Source organism: Lithobates pipiens, unplaced genomic scaffold (assembly GCF_037356315.1).
Source record: "Lithobates pipiens isolate NorthernLeopardFrog02 unplaced genomic scaffold, aLitPip1_a1.2 Scaffold_3, whole genome shotgun sequence".
NCBI classification, from domain to species: Eukaryota; Metazoa; Chordata; class Amphibia; order Anura; family Ranidae; genus Lithobates; species Lithobates pipiens.
The window spans coordinates 188,577,046-188,598,492 of record NW_027507790.1 but is presented as its reverse complement, the minus strand read 5'-3'; the positions used below and the strand labels follow the sequence as shown (position 1 = coordinate 188,598,492).

Below are 21,447 nucleotides of genomic sequence, written 5' to 3'. Positions count from 1 at the left end.
TGTTGACCTAAATTTAAGAAGAACAATTAATTATCTGCAAAATTTTAGAACAGAAATGAAGAAAAACCTTTTTTTTTTTCTTTTTCAAAATTGTCAGTAAAAACCTAAATGGTGATTAAATACCACCAAAAGAAAACTGTAGGTGTGTGGAAAAAAAGGATAACAGTTTAGTTTGGATACAGTGTTGCATGACCGCGCAATTGTCGTTCAAAGTGCATCAGCACTGAAAGCTGAAAATTGCCTGTAATTGAAGTGGTTAAGTAACGGAAGACTACTTAGAGCAGGCCTGGTCTTTACAGTGGAAGTGATTTCCGTTTGAAGTGTTCTGTCCTTTTGTAACAACATACATTAGTAGATTTCTGTTTAGAGGGACATTAGAACAATATAGTGTGTGTGTGTGTGTGTACACACACACACACACACACACATATATATTGTGTGTATGTGTACATGCTACAAGAAAATTAATCCTTAGACGGACTATGGGAGGAGAACTTGGCTAGCGAGGAAAGTGAGGCAGAGATTGAGGAAAATGTGATCAAAATTTTTTTGAAGGAAATCGCATAGCTTTCCCCCGTTCAATCAAAACCCTGCAATATCATTATTTCTTAGGCAAATCACTAAAAAATTGAGGAATTGAAAGATGACACGGTCCATCGTAATTTTAACTTCGGAGCAAAAGCGATTACACCCCTTACATTTTTGTAAATATTTTATTATATCTTTTCAACACTGAAGAAATTGGGCCCAGAGTGTCAATATTTTGTGTGGCCACCATTATTTTCCAGCACTGCCTTAACCCTCTTGGGCATGGCGCTCACCAGAGTTTCACAGATTGCCACCGGAGTCCTTCTCCACTCCTCCATGATGACATCAAGCAGCTGGTGGATGTTAGAAACTTTGCACTCCTCCACCTTCCGTTTGAGGATGCCCACAGATGCTCAATAAGGTTCAGGTCTGGAGACATGTTTGGCCAACCCATCACCTTTACCCTCAGCTTCTTTAACAAGGCAGTAGTCATCTTGGAGGTATGTTTAGGGTTGTTATGTTGGAATACTTCCCTGTGGCCCAGTCTCCAAAGAGGGGAATCATTCTCTGCTTCAGGATGTCAGCACTTGTGCAGCCCCAGACCATGACACTCCCACCACCATGCTTGGCAGTAGGCAAGACACACCTGTTTTTGTATTCCTCACCTGGTTGCCGCCACACACGCTTGACACCATCTGAACCAAATAAGTTTACCTTGGTCTCATCAGACCACAGGACATGGTTCCAGTAATCCATGTCCTTAATTTGCTTGTCTTCAGCAAACTGTTTATAGACTTTCTTGTGCATCATTTTTAGAAGAGGCTTCCTTCTGGGAGAACAGCCATGCATACCAATTTGATGCAGTCTGCAGCGTATGGGCTGAGCACTGACAGGCTGATTTCCCCCCCCCCCCCACCCGTTCAACCTCTGCAGCAATGCTGGCAGCACTCGTATGTCTATTTCCCAAAGACAACCTCTGGATATGATGCTGAGCACGTGCACGCAAGTTCTTAGGTCAACCATGACGAGGCCTGTTCTGAGTAAACCTGTTAAACTGCTGTATGGTGTTGGCCACTGTGCTGCAGCTCAGTTTCAGGGTCTTGGCAATCTTCTTATAGCCTAGGCCAGTGGTGGCGAACCTTGGCACCCCAGATGTTTTGGAACTACATTTCCCATGATGCTCATCTTGCGCTGCAGAGTGCATGAGCATCATGGGAAATGTAGTTCCAAAACATCTGGAGTGCCAAGGTTCGCCATCACTGTCCTAAGCTATCTTTATGTAGAGCAACAATTCTTTTTTTTCTTTATCGTACATCATGGGACACAGAGCAGCCATAATAATAACTAACTGGGTTATAGGCTATTGGTGAATGGACACTGGTAAATAAATCAAACAAGAAGTCCTCCCCTATATAACCCCTCCTTCACAGGAAGTACCTCTCATTTTTTTTTTTCTGTTAGGTGGATGATCAGATCATTGATGTGACATGTGCACCTTGGAGGTCTGGACAGTTCCATTAGGGAATCATGGACTTCAATCAGATCCATTCGAAAGAAACTATCAGCCAAAATGGATGGTACCCAAGCCTCATTGGAAGGAGAGAAGATTCACTGAGGTTTTGCCTGTAATGCAGCCTTAAAGCGCTGGGCCCTGCGTAATGGAAACCTGTGCAGTGTTTGCTCTGACCAAGGTGCTTTCCTGCAGGTTGCTATACAGGTCCAGGGGAAGGGACCCCAGATTAAAGGGGATCCAGTCTCTGAAGGTCTTTTATAACAAAGCTCACCGTGATGGGTGAAGATTGGACTCCTGTTATGTTCAGAGTCTTGCAGCAGGAATGGTAAGTCTGCATCTTTTGCAGTTTCATTTTAAAAAAAAAAAAAAAAAAAAAAAAACACGAGAGAGATCTGACTGTCTATTCTCCCAGTGGGTACTGGGAGCAGTGTGCTGTTTAATCATGCTGTGTATTTCTTAGTCGTGTGGGCCGCTGTTTCTCCTCCAGCCACTAGAGGGCACAAGTCACTCAGTATGGCCTATTTGTACCATATATCGGCAGGAAGTGGAACGCGGCCATGTTAAAGCCATGTGGTCCTGGGAATACCAGGTGGGTTCTCTGGAAACATAACACCAGCCCATGGATACTAGTAAAGTGTGAGTACTTACTATGGGAGAAATATGTGGCCAAGACAAGTCATGATTATGTACTGCTTACTTACTGCTTAATCCAGAGGGCCTGTACAACTGAAATTGCATACACCCCTAGCAGTGTTGTATCTCCAGAATGCTGGCACAAAAATAATATGGGGCCTCGTGCAGTTGAACAGGTGCTTACTTGCAAAACTTCAGAATAATGTGCATTTGGTCTGCAGGAGCTTACTTTTATGCCCTGTACACACGAACAGAAATTCCGACAACAAAACCGTGGATTTTTTCTGAAGGATGTTGGCTCAAACTTGTGTTGCATACACACGGTCACACAAATGTTGTCGGAAATTCCGAATATTTAGAACGCGATGACGTACAATGGGACTATAAAAAGGAAGTAAAATAGCCAGTGCGCTACCTTTTGGGCTCCTTCTGCTAATCTCGTGTTTATCTTGTGTTTAGTAGAAGTTTGGTGCGAGACAATTTGCGCTTTTCAGCCTTGTGCTTTTCAGTTCGTTTCTGCTTGTGGGTTTGTATCTGTTCTTCAGTGCGTGTTGTCAGTTCGTTGCTGTCTTTCAGTGTGGTCTATTTGATAATTTGTATCTGTTTTTCAGTGCATTCTTGTCCGCTTGTTTCTGATTTTCAGATCATTCATCTCAGGTGCTTTCTGATTTTCAGTGCATTCTGTTAGTTCGTTCCGACCACCCGACTGTTTTCTTGCCATGTTGCGGGTACGTACTCATCGTAGAGTTTGTGCTTTGCAAGGGATTGGTGTTGGAGTTCTTGCTTTGACCCAAGTCCAGTCCTTGAACAGGGCGAGGAGGAGTTCATGGACAGAGAATTGGTTGCTCCAGCGTGACCAATTCTCTCATATGCCTTTGTTGCGTGAGATCCAGGAGAATAATCCTGATGATTTCAGGAATTTATCCCCAGATGGCAGACTCTGTTTTTCACCATCTGTTGGCTTTGCTGTACCCTTTATATCACAAAGCAGGACACTTGCATGTGGCAAGCCATGACTCCCAAGCAGATGCTCGTTGCCAACCTTGCGGTACTTGGTGACTGGGAGAAGTCTGCAGGACATCAAGTTCTCTACTGGAATCTCCCCCCAGGCTCTGGGATTCATTATTCCGGAGACCTGTTCTGCCATCATACAGGTCCTTCAGAAGGACTATATTGAGGTAAGTTTTACCCTTTAACATCACATTGTATGTATCTAATGTTTGCTAATGTATTGTATTTATTTCATCATTCCATAATCGACATGATTGTAATATGCTGTGAATGTCCTCTTTGTTCTCATGCATGCTGGAAGCTTTTACTGCTCCTTTTTGTTTCCTTCATGCATATTTGCATTCACTTACCTACCCAGCATGCTATCCTGGGCCCATACACACCTAGCCTAGTCACTTAATGTATTTTGTCAGCTCCATTGTAGCGCTTACCCTAAACACTCCCTAAAATGTGTACACATTATTGTTGTCCTTTAAAGTCAAGCATAGTGTAAGATATATATTATATTATAAATTTTTTTTGCGGGGGGAGCACAAACTCATTTGGAACCCCCCCCCCCCTCATCAGCCGGTACCAATCCTCTATCTGCTGACTTTGCCATACCCATACACACTATACCTATCTCTTTTGTGGTCAGATTTATGGATGAATTCACCAAAGCATGTAGTGAAAAGGCCTACTTGAATACTTTCAAATGGGACTGGTTTCAAGTTTTGTTCTCCTATTATCTTGATAGGTAATTGCAGAATGTAAAAATGTGCTTCGATTTGTACAGCGTGTATTCATATTTTTCTATTATGACACTTCTTACCTGTCCAGTGGGCTGCTAATCATGTAATTAAGGAGGGGCTGGCCAAAGTAACACACATTTAGGCATTTACTGTAGCTCTCAATGAAGTGGAGAGGGTTGCCTGTCCAAAACATCTCCCCCTCCCCTAAAACTTTTACAAGGGACCATCAGAGGGTGTGAGGAATCTGATAAGTGGACCTTTATACTTTTTGTCTTTAAATACTCATGTTGGACAAGAATGTTTGTGTGTAAGCTGCTTGCAATGTTATGTGCAAAAGTACTAATTTTTTGTTTGACACCACCTAGTGAAGGAGATGAGCCTAAGAAACCCTGCGGGACCATTGGTCCCGGGATTTTTTTTTTTTTTGCGGAAGTTTGCCTTTTGCACAAGATTTTTAGATCCTGTGATCCATCAACAGCCAGCTGGGTGACAGGCTGGATAACCTTATCCTTGTAGTCTCCCCAGCCTGGCCATCGAGCATGTGCAGACCCTAGCTATGCGCTGGGTCAGCCACGACATGCCCCTCAGGCTCCAGGGGCGGCCAGTGAGTGCAGCACTCTGGGGCACACATATGACCGGACTACTGATGTCTTTGTCACAGTGTGCCATGGCCAGCAGCCACTCCGTACTGATCGGAGAGTGGGTCTGTGATGGGATGTCCCCAGCTCGTCCGGATGGTAAGTACAGCTCTCCCTGCCTCGACGGGATGGAGCAGCTGGGCATTCCCTGGGAGGTCGATTCGGGGGTCCCTTCCCTCCCTCTCTTCTCTCCCTGTCTATAGTGGGGGATGCTGCATGATGGGCTGCTGAGCGGTGTGTGTACCTGTAGCCAGGGGGGCTCTCACCTTGGAAGGGGGGCTGCACTGGCTGGCTGTGTCCCTGGGTGTCTGTGGTCTCCCCGTTGGGTGCCTGGAGGTCTGCATGTGCTGAATGCCATAGCACTGTTCTGCCGCCATTTTCACTGTCCTTTCCCTGTGTACAGTTGTTTGTCGGCTATTTTTGGTGTGCCTCAGTGGACAGCAGGGGGCATTTTTCTGTAGTTCGGCAGCCATTTTCTCTCTGATTATATCCAGTCTGCAGCAGCTAGGAGGGTGGGACTGTGCACCTGTCCTAAGTCCCCAAGGGTGGCAGACAGAGTGGGTCAGCATGGCTTCAGAAACTGGTGTTTCTTCCCCAGAACTCCCTGCAATTGCAACTGGCTCGTCTGCAAACAGTGCAGTGCCTTTGGACGCTTTGTCGGCGGTCCTTGAAACGTTCATTACTGGGGTGGAAGCGGTATGCGGGCGCAAAGGTGGTAAAAAGCAGCCCCTGCCCCCCTCCTCTGGGGAGAGCTCTGAAGCAGACTCAGGCCCCACTGAGGCTGGCGGCCCCTGCTCTGTTGCTTCAGATAATGCTGACCAGGACAGTGAGGATGAGTCCCTGTCCGGGTCCGCGCAAGACAAAGCGCTAGTTGGAGCACTTATCACAGCTGTGCGTGATACCCTGAAAATTCAGGATACAGCAGGTCCCTCTGCTGAAGTAGTGGTCCCTTCTGGGTCCCATTAGCCAGCCCATGCACCTAAGGTGTTTCCTTATCTGACTTATTTCGATAAGTTCGTATACAAGGAGTGGGGAAGACCGCAACGGACCTTTTTCGGTTCCAAAAAGTATGGCGGTGCGTTACCCCTTTGAGGAGAGCCTTTTTAAAAAATGGTCGGCTCCTCCGGTCGTGGACCCCGCAATATCCAGGTTAAATAAAGTAACCACGATCTTGGTAGAGGGGACTCCTGCATTTAAGGACCCTACAGACAGGAAGGCCGAGACAGTGGCCCGTTCCTTGTTTACGGTGGAGGGGTCCGCAATGCGACCAGTACTGGACACAGCACTTGTGTCACAGACCCTTACTGAATGGGTAAAACTTTTGCACCGCGAATTGAAGAAGCCAGCTACTCCCATCTGCATGGAACTAGCAGAACAGTTAGTGCAAGGCCTTCAATACGTTTGTGACGCAGCCCTGGATAAGCTTCCTCTGCTATCCAGGACTTCAGTGTCAGCAGTGTTACTGAGGCGCCTGATTTGGCTAAAATGCTGGTCTGCGGACCAAGCATCTAAAAATGCCATGACGGATCTACCCTTCCTTGGTGAGTGGCTCTTTGGAGCCTCGTTGCATGACATTATTAAGAATGCCACAGGTGGGAAGAGTACCTTGCTCCCACAGGCCAGGAAGACTAAGGAGTCACACCGCAGGCAAGGGCCCTCATTTTCCGCTCAAAAGAAGCTTTTCGTCTTTCCGGGACTTTGGCTAAACGCTCCCAGTCTGACAGGATGACCTCTGAGATACAAAAGCGTCCCTGGAACCGCAAGCCTGCGAGCAAAAGTGCTACCCCATAAAGGTTTGCCCCGCCTGTCTCTCGGGTGGGGGGGGGGTCGCCTTCGGGAGTTTGCAGCCCGATGGGCCTCTCGGCTATCCGACCAATGGGTCTGCAAACTGATTTCCTCTGGCTACAAGATAGAGCTCCTCTCTTGGCCACCAAACAGATTCTTCCCCTCCAACATACCCTTACTCCCGGCTCGCCGAGAGGCCCTAATGGGAGCGGTAAGGGACCTGCTAAGTCGTGCATGTTCCAGAGTCGGAAAGGTTCCAGGGGTTCTACTCCAATCTGTTTGTAGTCCCCAAAAAGGAAGGGGTACGTCCAATGTTGGACCTGAAAGCCTTCAATTACTTTGTAAAAGTGCAGAGGTTCAGAATGTAATCAGTTCGCTTAGTAGTCGCTGCACTCCATCAAGGGGACTCCCTGGCATCCTTGGACATCCAGGATGCGTACCTGCACATACCCATATGCCTTTGGCATCAGAGATTTCTGGGATTTGCAGTTGGGGAAGCCCACTACCAGTTTGTGGCTCTCCCCTTTGGATTCGCATCAGCAGCCCGAGTCTTTACTAAGGTATTGGCTCCAATTTTGCTATTGTTGCCACAACACGGGATCGCGATGATAGGTTATCTAGACAATCTCCTTCTGAGAGCATCTTCCGCCTCAGAATTAAGAGAGGATGTGGCGATCGCCATGCAAACCCTGCAGGAATTTGGGTGGTGTGTTGAACCTAAAGAAGTCGGTGCTCAGCGATTGGAGTACCTACAGTGCCTTGCGAAAGTATTTAGCCCCTTGAACTTTTCAACCTTTTGCCACATTTCAGGCTTCAAACGTAAAGCTATAAAAAAAAAATTATTTTTTGTGAAGAATCACCAACAAGTGGGACACAATTGTGAAATGGAACGAAATCTATTGAATTTTTGAAATAAAAAAATGAAAAGTGGGGCGTGCAAAATTATTCGGCCCCCTTGCGTTAATACTTTGTAGAGCCACCTTTTTGCTGCGATTTTACAGCTGCAAGTCGCTTGGGGTATGTCTCTATCAGTTTTGCACATCGAGAGACTGAAATTCTTGCCCATTCTTCCTTGCAAAACAGCTCAAGCTCAGTGAGGTTGGATGGAGAGCGTTTGTGAACAGAAGTTTTCAGCTCTTTACACAGATTCTTGATTGGATTCAGGTCTGGACTTTGACTTGGCCATTCTAACACCTGGATATGTTTATTTGTGAACCATTCCTTTGTAGATTTTGCTGTATGTTTGGGATCATTCTCTTGTTGGAAGATAAATCTCCGTCCCAGTTTCAGGTCTTTTGCAGACTCCAACAGGTTTTCATCCAGAATGGTCCTGTATTTGGCTGCATCCATCTTCCCCTCAATTTTTAACCATCTTCCCTGTCCCTGCTGAAGAAAAGCAGGCCCAAACCATGATGCTGCCACCACCATGTTTGACAGTGGGGATGGTGTGTTGAGGGTGATGAGCTGTGTTGCTTTTACGCCAAACATATCGTTTTGCATTGTGGACAAAAAGTTTGATTTTGGTTTCATCTGACCAGAGCACCTTCTTCCACATGTTTGGTGTGTCTCCCAGGTGGCTTGTGGCAAACTTTAGATGAGACTTTTTTATGGATATCTTTGAGAAATGTCTTTCTTCTTGCCACTCTTCCATAAAGGCCAGATTTGTGCAGTGTACGACTGATTGTTGTCCTATGGACAGACTCTCCCACCTCAGCTGTAGTTCTCTGCAGTTCATCCAGAGTGATCATGAGCCTCTTGGCTGCATCTCTGATCAGTCTTCTCCTTGTCTGAGCTTAAAGTTTATAGGGGCGGCCAGGTCTTGGTAGATTGGCAGTGGTCTGATACTCCTTCCATTTCAAAATGATCGCTTTCACAGTGCTCCTTGGGATGTTTAAAGCTTGGGAAATCTTTTTGTATCCAAATCCGGCTTTAAACTTCTCCACAACAGTATTACGGACCTGCCTGGTGTGTTCCTTGGTCTTCATGATGCTCTGTGCGCTTTCAACAGAACCCTGAGACTATCACAGAGCAGGTGCATTTATACAGAGACTTTATTACACACAGGTGGATTCTATTTATCACCATCGGTCATTTAGGACAACATTGGATCATGCAGAGATCCTCGCTGAACTTCTGGAGTGAGTTTGCTGCACTGAAAGTAAAAAGGGCCGAATAATTTTGCACGCACCACTTTTCAGTTTTTTTATTTGCTAAAAAAGTTTAAAATATCCAATAGATTTCGTTCCACTTCACAATTGTGTCCCACTTGTTGGTGATTCTTCACAAAAATTTTTTTTTTTTTTTTTTTTAAATTACAATTTTCATTCTTTGAAGCCTGAAATGTGGCAAAAGGTTGAAAAGTTCAAGGGGGCCGAATACTTTCGCAAGGCACTGTAGGTCTACTGCTGGATTCCATGGAAGGGAGAGTGTTTCTTCCTTCAAACAAGCTGCAGACTCTCAGAACCGCGGTCAAAATATTGATGAACTGCAGGTGGTCTTCGCTACGCTTTTGCAATGCGAATCCTGGGGCTCAAGGTGTCCTCCTTCGAGGCGGTACCATACGCCCAGTTTCACACCAGAGTCTTGCAGAAGGAGATCTTGAAAAAATGGGACAAATCTCCATTATCCCTGGATCGGCAGATTCGGGTGAGCCAGTCAAGGACTCCCTGCTCTGGTGGCTGAGGTCCCCGGTACTTCGGTCGTTCCTACCTCTACATTGGACAGTGATTACAACGGACGCCAGCCTGTCCGGCTGGGGTGGAGTACTGGGAGTACAGTTGACCCAGGGCCTCTGGTCAGGGGAGGAATCTAAGTTGACGATCAATGTGCTCGCGCTTCGAGCGATCAGGCTATGCCTATCCGCATGGTCGTCAAGACTACGAGGGCATCTAATCAGGATCCAGTCAGACAACGCCACGGCGGTGGCATATGTCAACCAATAAGGAGGAACAAGAAGCTCAGCTGCAGCATGGGAGGTCGCTCACATCCTTCAGTGGGCAGAGCGACATGTATCGGCTCTGTCGGCCGTTGGCCATTTACTTTCCGGGAGTGGAAAACTGGCAGGTGGACTACCTAAGTCGCCAGATGCTGGACTCGGGAGAATGGGCATTGCATCTAGAGGTATTCAGGCTACTGTGCCGGCGATGGGGCACACCAGACATGGATCGCCTGGCTTCCCGCCTCAATCGGAAGGTGCCAAGATTTGTATCCAGGACAAGAGATCTTTGGGCAGACGCATCAGATCAGGATCCTGCTGTTTCTACGGCGAGGAGTAGACCAGAAATTTGCTTTAAGCACCATTAAAGTACAAATATCAACCTTGGCTGTCCTTTTTTTTTTTTTTTTCCCAACGACCCCTGGCGTCTCATTCTCTAGTGAGCTCTTTTATTCAAGGGGTCCGGCATGTAGTTCCTCCAGTGCATCCACCTTTACCCCCGTGAGATCTGAACCTGGTGCTATCGACGCTTCAGAAACCGCCGTTTGAGTACATCAGGGAAATTCCCTTGTTGACTCTTTCCCAGAAAGTGGTCTTTCTAGTGGCCATTACATCGACCAGGAGGGTTTCAAACTGGCGGCCTTGTCTTGAAAGTCGCCCTATCTGGTTATCCCTAAGGATAATATGGTGTTGCGTCCGCAACCTTCTTTTCTGCCGAAGATGGTTTTGGTGTTTTCACATCAATGAAGGCATTGTGTTGTCATCTTCATTCCCTGGACGTGGTCCGGGCGCTAAGGGTGTATTTATCTGCCATGGCTCCCCTTTGGAAGTCAGATTCTGTTCGTTTTCGGTAGCTGGACCGAAAAAGGGAAGGCGGTCTCGTTGGCTACCATTTCTAGGTGGATCAGACAGATTGTGGTACAGGCCTACGCCTTGAAGGGGCAGGTGCCCCCCTTTCCTGTCATGGCCCATTCCACCAGGGCTATTGGAACCTTTTGGGCTTTCCAACATCAAGCGTCAGTCACTCACTTTTTTTTTTTTTTATCTCTGTTACATTTTTTATTTATTTTTTTCCATATAAAACAAGCATACATTTCACAGCTTACGTTTTATCTGCTCTCTCCGGAGCTTCCATAAAATTCCACTAACATTAATTTCATTAACACAAAAAAACAAAAACTCTTTTATACATTCACTTCTCCCCTCTCCATATCTTCTATTACAATATGTCTCCTTATACAATGGAAAGTTGCTATTCACTATATTTTTCCAATATACCAATGAGGGAGCTTTAACCTTCTTCCAGCTCAACACTATTGTCTTACTGGGTTAAAACAATAATAGGCCCATATATACTGCCACTGTAATAGACCTCTGTTGTCCAATCACATATAACAAAATAACATATTTTCCTTGTGTATCTATATAGGCCTTCTCTATTTCTCCAGGAAAGGATTTATTTACCAAAACTGATACCCCCTAGCATAGGAAGAATAAGTAGTGTGATATACGTTTTGTATCCAAACTTTTTTTTTTTCTTTTATTCTTTGTTTTCTTCCAATTTTCATCATTACAAAGCTAAAACACAGAAAAGGAAGGCAGAATCATAATTGTAACACGTATATACCAACAAGTCATAACACCCATGGGACAGTGCCAGATATTCTTTACCTATTACCCCTAACCTCTCGTTCACCCATACCTGTTATACCTATATTCTCTGTTTCTCTGTTTACCTTATGACTCTAATCCCTCCCTTCCCTTCCCTCCCCGCCCCCTCCCCCTTCCTCGCTATATTTCTTCGTTAACTTAAAGGTTTTCCATCCTTCCCATTTTCTCTGGGGTTCTCTGTCTCCTTCTTCCTCCCTATGAAAGTATTCCATCCTAAATGTGTTGTCTATTTTCTCAAACCATTCTTTTGTCGTAGGTTCTTATACTTCTCTCCATTTTTTCGGGATCATACTCTTAGCTATATTTAATAGTTGGGGTACCAGAGATTTTTTATATTCTTTTATGGGTAGATCTGTCCCGTGAAACAGGCACACCCATGGGTTTTTGGGAACTTGGACGTTAGTTCTCTTTTTTTACATATTTTAATAATTCTTCCCAGTATCTTTTGATCTTAGGGCAATTCCACCATAAGTGGGCCATAAATGTGTCTCCTGGAGTATAATCGGCTGTGGACTATATTTTCTTATATATTGAAACATTAATGCTCGTTTTAAACTTTGATTTTAATCCTCGCACATTCCAGGATAGTACCGAATAGGAGTTGTTGTTTTTTTACCTGTCATTGTACAAAGAGCATGGGAGGAATAGATACCTCCACCATATCTTATGCCTCCTGATTTTTACAGGTGATATATATATATATATATATATATATATATATATATATATATATATATATATATTTTTTTTTTTTTTTTTTAATTCTTTATTTCTTTGCAAGAATACAAGACAAAATTATTAGTTAGTAAAGTACAACATAATGCATTCCTGCCCTTTTTATAAACAAAACAAAAAACAAAACAGTATCAGTACATTATCCAATACAGTATATAGTATCTATTCCCCATAGTGGTCCAAACAACAAAACAAAACAAAAAAAAAAGGGGGGGGAGGAGATGATCAGTCCCACCCTTCGGCGGGTTTAGTTTACATTACTCAACCAGCTCATCCAATCTTCAGTTTCTTCTCCAATCAACCTCTTCCCCTCCTCTGACTGTAAAAAAATGTCCCATGGAGCCCCAGGTTTGCGCTATAACTTCCCTTTCCTCAGGAGGCATAGGGATCAAATTCTCCATGATCCCAATTTTCCTTACTTTGTTTAACCATTGCGAAACTCGCGGTGCCCCCTTATCCTTCCAGCAGATGGTTATGCAGCTCTTAGCTGCATTCACCAGATGGCATAACATTGAATTCTTATATCTCTCCAATGGGATATGTGTGCACTGCAATAGGAAGAAAGCCGGATCCTCCTCGAGATGATACTCAGTAAACAACTGAGAGATTTTCCGAACTTCTTCCCAAAAATGTCTAATCACTGGGCAATGCCAAAAAATTTGGGCAATAGTGCCTCTCTCCTTACCACATCTCCAGCATTTATCTGATATCTCTGGAAAAAAGGTATGCATTCGTGATGGAGTATAATACCAACGCATTAGTACTTTATAATTTAGTTCCTGTATCTTAACACACCTAGATGATTTCAAAGTCAAGTGTATTATTTTCTGACGTTGAGTCGGAGTGAAAGTTTGTCCGAGATCTCTTTCCCATTTATCCAAACTCACTATATCATTATCCTCCAAAGGAGAAATTAACAATGCATATATTTTGGAGATAATATGGGAGAGGGACTCCTTATTCTCACAGTACTTTTTGAATTTAGTAAGTGGCCGATCAAAATCCTTAGCCGGTCCTAAGGTATCCAGAAAATGTTTAACCTGTAGCGCCTGCCAGAGGGGTAGTTCATATTTTCCTCCTGGTTGCATTAACATTTCTATTGATAGCCACTTTTTATATCTCAGGAAATGCAATGCCTGGAAACAACCCTTCTCTCTTAAATTTCTAAATATACCTGGTTCCATGCCCGGTGGGAATAGTGGGTTCCCTAAAATGGGAAATAGAGGAGATTTAACTGTTGAGATTCTGGGGTTCCGCATTGCTCTAATTCCCATCTGAAGCGTGGGTCCTACCAAGGGATGAGCTCTTAATATGGGGGGTATAGCTGTGCCGCACCACAGGGCTCTGTCTAAGGGAATGGGACTTATTTGTTGTTCCATAGCAACCCATCTTTTACTGTCTCTGACGGCACCAATCCACAATTCTACCCAGCTGGGTAGCTTGATAATATTTATATACTGTATTTGCTGGCGTATAAGACTACCTTTTACACTTAAAAAAAATGCCCAAAAATCGGGGGTCGTCTTATACGCCGGTTATACAGGTATACAATGCTGCCCGATGGATGTCAGCCCCCAAATGTCTGCTAATACTGTATGTGGTTTTAACTACAAACAGTATACGCCGTTGAGCCAATCCCGGCGAGCAATGTATTCTATTAATGAATACAGAGCCTGCTTGGATTGGAGTAACAACCTCTGCCAATCCAAGCAGGCTACATAGAGTAGCCTGCTCGGATTGGCTTTGAGAGAGAGAGAGAGAGAGAGGCAAGGGCTGGTGATGCTACAGCCCTTGCCAATCCAAGCAGGCGTTGTATTCATTAAAATAATACACTGCTCACCATACTTCCCTGGGTAAATCCATTCACTGATCTCCTACTACTATACATCCTGCTGTTTGCCTTTCAAGTCCCAGGCACCCAAGAGGGACAGGTAAATCTGGGACATATGACGGGGGGGTTATTAAATGCATTTTGGTGGACAATTCCCATAGAATGTAACCCAAAAGTGGTATAGGTTTGGTTAGTGAAAAATTCTACTTTCCAGAGTTGTGGCATTCAATAGATCTCTGTTTGTGTTATTATTGTTTGATTTACTTTATGACATAACACAGCATCGCGTATGAGTAGTTGGCATTCTTGCTTTGTATTTTTTAATCGTTCTAATGTTTTTTTAAAATGGTGTGGCCTCAGAAGGGGGGTAGTCTTATACCGCGAGTATTGCCCAAAACCTATGTTTTCACTTGAAAAATAGGGGGTCGTCTTATACGCCCAGTCGTCTTATACGCCGGCAAATACGGTAGGTCCGGTGCTGCGATTCCATGTTCATATTGTATTTCTGTCCTTATCCTAGTCACTGACAAAACACGATCTCAATCTCCTATATTTCCCCTGGTTTTGGGGTGCGGAAAGAGATCCTATGCACTCTTTTTACCGCAAATGTTACAGACATATCTGTAAGGCCTAATGTTTTTATCAAACGTTCCTCTGAAAAAATTCAATTGGGTTATCTCCTTCTGCTCTCTCTGGGAGGCCTACGATCCGAATGTTATTTCTCCTCAAAAAGCTTTCTGTGTCGATTGCTCTATCCTGTAGAGTACTGATTTGTTTTTTCAGTATATGCCATTCTCTGTTATCCATTTTTAATTTGTCTTCTACTTTTGAAACATGAACTTCAATTCCTAAGATCTTTTGTTGTATCTTATCAAACTCATGTCTCGTTATGCTGACATCCACTGCTAAGGCATCAATTTTTGTTGTGCCTCACTACTTGCTTTAATCGCTTCCATGATATCCATATAGAGAGATGTATATGAGAGAGAGAGATGTATAGATGTGTGTGTATGCATGTGTGTGTGTATATATGTGTATATATATATATATATATATATATATATATATATATATATATATATATATATATATTGTGTGTGTGTGTGTGTATATAATCTCTATCTATATCACATATACATTTTTCTATTCTATTTTATTATCTTATGGAAAATAAATACCTATATGCTGTAAAGCCATTAATGCTTGTTTTTATCAAAAATAAACCAGCGCAAAAAATATTTAATAATGGAAAAAAAGTACTCCAATAGCCATTTGATAAATAACCGCTTATAATGGTCGCTAATGGGCTTTCTGAGAAACTGATGGGGACTAGTTCAATTTATGATTCATCTGGAGTGGTGATAGATTATTTTTGAAAACCTTTTTACCATTTCATTCTCATTTCTTTTCATTGCTCAATGAAGACAATTCAAAGATAAGTCAGGTCAAGATATTATTCGTTGTGGCATAATAACGAGCAGGATGCAGGCACTTTAAAATCAATAGCAAGAAACATAATTATGGGAAAAGGGGAAATAGATCATTTTTTTTTTTTGGTTTTTAAAGTTGCAATTTTGCTAGAATTACTTTTAATACTAGACTAATGCCTTTCCAAGGGAAAATTACTGCTATATGTGTTATTTTATGTGGGGTTACTCGCAACATTTATGAGTGATTTTATAAGCGCTAAAGGCCTCTAATCATCTTTTTTTTGTTGATACGAAATAAATTGGCATCAAAAAGCAGTTTGTGTTAACAGTGATCCTAGTAATTTGTAACCGTTTTGTTGTCTGGTGGAGGTATTGATGTGGCCATGTACGGCAGCACCAACTGCCTTTTTTTTTTTTTTTTTTTTTTTTTTTTTTTATGTCCATTTGAAATAATTGGACAAGAAACATTGTGTTTAATTTCCTGGCAAACTTTCTATTCTGATAATTTCACAGCACAGGAATTTTTTTTTTTTAAACATTTGTATAAAATTTAGAAGAGGACCTTATATCCAAAAGACAACTGTAAAAGCTCTGCATGTAAAAGACAGAGGGCACCAGTATTGCCTGTAGGTTCTCTGACACCGTTTTTTTTACTTTTTTATTACTTTGACTGCAGTTGGTAAAAACAGCAGGGCTTTGCTTCCTTGTACCAGATCTGTCTCACTGATAGCTGGGAACTGATTACTGTTGGGCTAATGAGAAGCAGCAGAGAGGGATGGAGGAAGCACAGAACTCCAGAGTGAATGAAGCAGGGATATCCTAGCAATGCAGGACTACAGGTACAGCTTACTCTCCAGCATGAGGAACAATGTCGTGACAACCCCAAATCTGACTCCAAGATCTCTTAAAGAGGATGTGTTCTGCTACCATAATTTGTAATAAAAACATCTTTGCTATTCTGAAACGTCCCTCCAACCACTTTGTATAATATTTTATATATACTGTGATTCTGTACTTGCCAAATGTGCTGCAGAATTATCCCTCCAAGTCTGACTGCATCCATCTTAACTGTGGGCAGGTGAAGCTGCTGCCTGTTCACTAACTGGATTTACAGAGGCACACATCCAGCTCTGCAGATCTCATTGGCCCACTTATGACTCACCCGCCCCCTCCCTTCCTGGTAAACTCTCACAAGATTGAGAGAGAGCACTGTGCATGATGTCATAAGCCTAGGCTTTTTACCAGCCAAACGGAAGTGGGCTGTATAAGGTATTTATTGGCAGGGAAAAAAAATGTTTTACTATCCAAAGTTAAAACAACAAGGGCAGAAGATTTAATAGATGGAAAGATGAAAAAATGACTGAAGTTCTGCTTTAAGTCTAGCAGTCAGACAGCAGTGCCTTTTTATTTTTTTTATTTTTTTATTCATTTTTATTTTTAGAGAAGACACATGCTTGTTCCGGACGAGTGGTACCTCAGCCACGAAGCGTGTAGAGCTACCAAATGTCGTGTTCATTATCAACTGTATCTAATTTTCCATATTTTTCATGTTTTCTCTATTAGATATCCAAGGTATTTGTCAGGCAGGCACTACCTTATATTTATGGTCTTATGTCAACATTAAGTTGGTGTGCTATGGAAAAATAAATTGTGTTCATATCATTCTGTATAGTTGTTCCATTATTTTTACTTCATTGTATATATCTACTCTCATATGAAATTGATAATATTGTATTTATACTGTCTATATATAAATTTTTATGAACCTATCAATACATTTTCTCAATTGTTCATCAAATTTTACTTTTTTGCACTCGCGCCCTTCATGTAAAGTCCCACCCTTGTTGCTTTCCCCAATTGATCACTATAGGGATGGAAACATATAACCCTACCAGATCATTGTTTCACTCAAAGTCCCACGGGATGGAAATGGGTGGCCTTACCAGGCCATAATTTCGTAAAAGTCCCTAGACCCTCTCTTCCCCAATTTAATTATATACTCCAGAATGTTATGAAGAGTAAGCAGAGGAATTGGAATTATTTGTGAAGTCCCTCTTTGCCATGAAAATTAACTTAATCCCCCCCACAAAAAAAACATTTCCACTGCATTTCAGCCCTGCCACAAAAGAAGCAGCTGACATCATGTCGGTGATTCTCTTGTTAACAGAGGTTTCAGTGTTGACAAGGCTGGAAATCACTCTGTAATTCTAAATTGAGTTAGAATAACAGACTGGAAGCTTTAAAAGGAGGGTGGTGTTTGAAATCATTATTCTTCATCTGTTAACCATGGTTACCTGCAAGGTAACATGTGTAGTTCTCATTTCTTTGCACAAAAAGGAATTACAGGCATGGATATTGCTGCTACTAAGACTGCACCTAAATCCAACCATTTATCAAATTATCATGAAAGGAGAGAGGTTCAATTATTGTGAAGGCTTCTGGGAACCAAAGAAAGTCCAGTAAGTGCCCGGACTGTCTCCTACAGTTGATTCAGTTGCGGGATTGGGACCTCACCAGTGCAGAGCTTGTTCAGGAATGACAGCAGGCAGGTGTGAGTGCATCTACATGCACAGTGAGGCGAAGACTTTTGGGGAATTGCCAGGTGTCAAGAAGGGCAGCCAAGAAGCCACTGGAAAACATTAAGGACAGACTGATACTCTACAAAAGGTACAGGGTTTTGGGCTGCCGCCGGGGTAAAGTCATTTTTCTCTGAGGAATCCCCTTTCCGATTGTTTAGGGCATCTGGAAAAAACCTTGTTCGGAGAAGAAAATGTGACCGCTACCATCAATCCTGTGCCAACAGTAAAGCATCCTGAAGCCATTCATGTGTGGGGTTGCTTCTCAGCCAAGGGAGTGGGCTCACTAACAATTTTGGCTAATAACACAGCCATGAATAAAAAATGGTACAAAAAACATCCTCCTAGAACAACTTCTTCCAGCCATCCAAGGACAGTTTGCCGAACAATGCCTTTTTCAGCATGGAGTACCTTGCCATAAGGCAAAAGTGATAACTAAGTGGCTTGGGGAACAAAATGTTAACATTTTGGGTCCATGGCCAGGAAACTCCCTAGATCTTAATCCCATTGAGAACTTGTGGTCAATCCTCAAGAGGCGAGTGAACTTAAATAAATAAATAAAACACACAAATTCTGACAAACTCCAAGCATTGATGTGGCCCGGAAGTTGATTGACAGCATGCCAGGGCGAATTGCTGAGGTCTTGAAAAAGAAGGGTCAACACTGCAAATAGTCACTCTTTGCTTAAATTTAACGTAAATGTCAATAAAAACCTTTGACGCTTATGAAATGCTTGTAATTATACCAAAGTATACCATAGTAACATCTGATAAAAAGATCTAAAAATACTGAAGCAGCAGACTTTGTGAAAATGTATTATTTGTGTCATTCTCAACTTTTGGCCGCGGCTGTACCTTGGGAGGACCTTACCTGGACTCCACTGTGTGGGGCTGGCCTGTAAGGTTTGCTATGGGCACTGGATCCTGCATTAGGCACCCACCTTGGTGTGCAGTGCAGAATGTGTAGTTAGCTGCAGGGTGCCATACAGGTGTAGGGCTGTGATCTATTTATATGGTTCCCAGATCCTGAAGACCCCCCTCAGTGGTATGTTCACCATGACAAAGCTTTGACCCTTAGTAGGCCAAGCATCATGGATAAGATACATTTACACCAGTTCCCTGCTTTTACTACCTCGATCTACAGTTCATATCACAATATGTGATTCTATAGACACAGGAGTTGGAATTTAATCACTTTATTATGTTAACCCCAGTCATTCTGAGGAATTTCCTTTTATGAAACTGCTCACATAATCTGACCCTGGCTCCCTCTTGTGCACAGAACATGCGGCCTGTCTATCAAAAGCATATTTCTTTGCCACTATGAATTCTTTGGAAAACTCTTGGCACTTATAGAACCTTTTGGTTTCCAAAGGCCAGAAACTCTACACATCCTCTGTTTCTCGATGACCTCTGGCCAGAGGACTCCTCAGCCACAAACATTGCTGCTAACATCCGTAGACCATTCATTCAGTTCTTCAAACCTTTGGTTGAATAATCAACTTTTCAAAATCTGCTCCCCAGCCCTTACATCTTCTAGAGTACCTGGGTTTAATCTTGGACACAGGCCAAGCCCGAATTTTCCTTCTCTAGGAAAATGTTTCCCATTTAAAGCCCCACATGAGGACCCTTGGGTCAAAATGGTACCCTTCGGTTTGCTTCAGCATTAGGGTTCTCAGTGGTTCAATTTTACTCCAGACCTCTTCAACATACTCACAAGCAAATTCAGTCTTTGAATTGCCCAATGCTTCTGCCTAGCCAGAAAATGCTGTCGCTGGGACAGAATCTTCAATCCCAGCCTAGCATTAGAAAAGTCTTTCCTTTACACATCTTGGAAGGTGTAGACAAGGGATACTGGGGTGGAGTTTACAGCTTTCTGACTGTCCAGGGACCTGGTCCCCAAAGTAGTCAAAGATTCCCATCAACGCCCTGGAGCTGAGAATCATCAGATGTTTCTGTACCACTGGACCTCCCTTCTCACCCAGTCAGGATTCAGTTGAACAATTCCACAGCTGAGGTCTACATAAACCATCAATGTGGTACCAAAGTCAGGCTGTCAAAAAGAAGCAAACCTGACACTGAAGCAAAACATCCCTTGACCAATGGCAAGCAGACTTTCTCAGCCACCAATGCCCAGACCCAAGGGAGGTCTCTGCACTCAGATGTTTTCAAAATCTTTCTCTTGTTCAAATACTGAGTCACGATTTCATAAACACTTGACTTTGTAATTCCCGTTTCCTCTGCAATCATTCTGATAGTGAGCTGTCAGTCACAGTTGAGAACAGACCTCCCTGCATCCACGTTCTGTTTTTAATTGACGGCTCACTTTCAGAATTCTTGCAGAAGAAACTGAGATTACCAAGTCAATTGTTCATGAAATCGTGACTCAGTATTTGAATATGAGAGAGAACGCCATTTTGGTAGTGTGGATAACAGCCAATAAGCCACTACATGATCTATGGATGCCCATCCCACTTGAAGACTACCAGGAATGCTATGAAGAATGGAAAAATCACTGGGAACATTATGTACCCTCTTTTTTTTATTTTATTTTTTATTTTTATTTTTTTATGTAAAATTTTTCAGTAAAAATATTCTCGTTTAACACTTTATGCTTTTTAATTTCTAGAATTGTTCTAGCACCCTCTGGAATCTATTAACATTGATTTGATTTCATGGGAGAGAGATCATTCTCATTTCTTTCTGGACACACCCCATAAATCTCCTTAATAAACCTCCTTGTGTTACCTTGGGTTCTCAACCTGGTGCTCTCTGTACTTCGGAGACTTCCCTTTAGAACCAACTACTGATATTTGATTGAAAGACTACACTTGTAAGGTTGCCTTCCATGTAGCCAGTACATCTGTTAAGCTTGGTTTACACACGTTTAGGACTAACGTTTTGAGACTAAAACCTTCCTTCCGGTCACAGATGTTCTCCTCTTACCCCCTCAATGAAGACCTTGTTCTACCTTCCCTTTGTCCTGCCCCAATATATGACAAGGAAATCACCCTGCATTGCCTAAATGTGGTGTCAGGACAGTTGGGGTCTACCTGAAGTCCACAGCCTTTATTTGCAAGGCGAGTCCCTGCTTGATCTGCCTGTGGACCCTAGTAGAATGCGTCCTGTTTCACTATTGCTAGGTGGCTCAAGCAACTCATTTACAGGCCCTACACCCTTGGGGACAGAGTCTTCTTTCCCTATCAAGGTCTATTCCATCTGAGGCTGTCGATTTATCCCATCAAGCAACCACTTCCTAGATTTTCAAGATTGCCACCTGGTCCTCTGTTCATGCTGCCTCAAAGGACTACCAGATGAATGTTCAGGCCTGTGCTGATGGGAACTTTGGCCCCAGTTGCTTCAAGCTGTTCTGTTCTTTAGCCCTGGGTCTGTTGGCGGTTCTGTTTTGCTATGTTCTTGTCCAACCCTCA

At 43.0% G+C, this 21,447-nt stretch overlaps 1 protein-coding gene across 1 annotated transcript in view; it reads left to right on the top strand.

The window, feature by feature from the left end:
* Window positions 1-21,447, top strand: part of SREK1IP1 (SREK1 interacting protein 1) — a 149,184-nt gene that overhangs the window by 24,023 nt on the left and 103,714 nt on the right. The window lies entirely within an intron of this gene.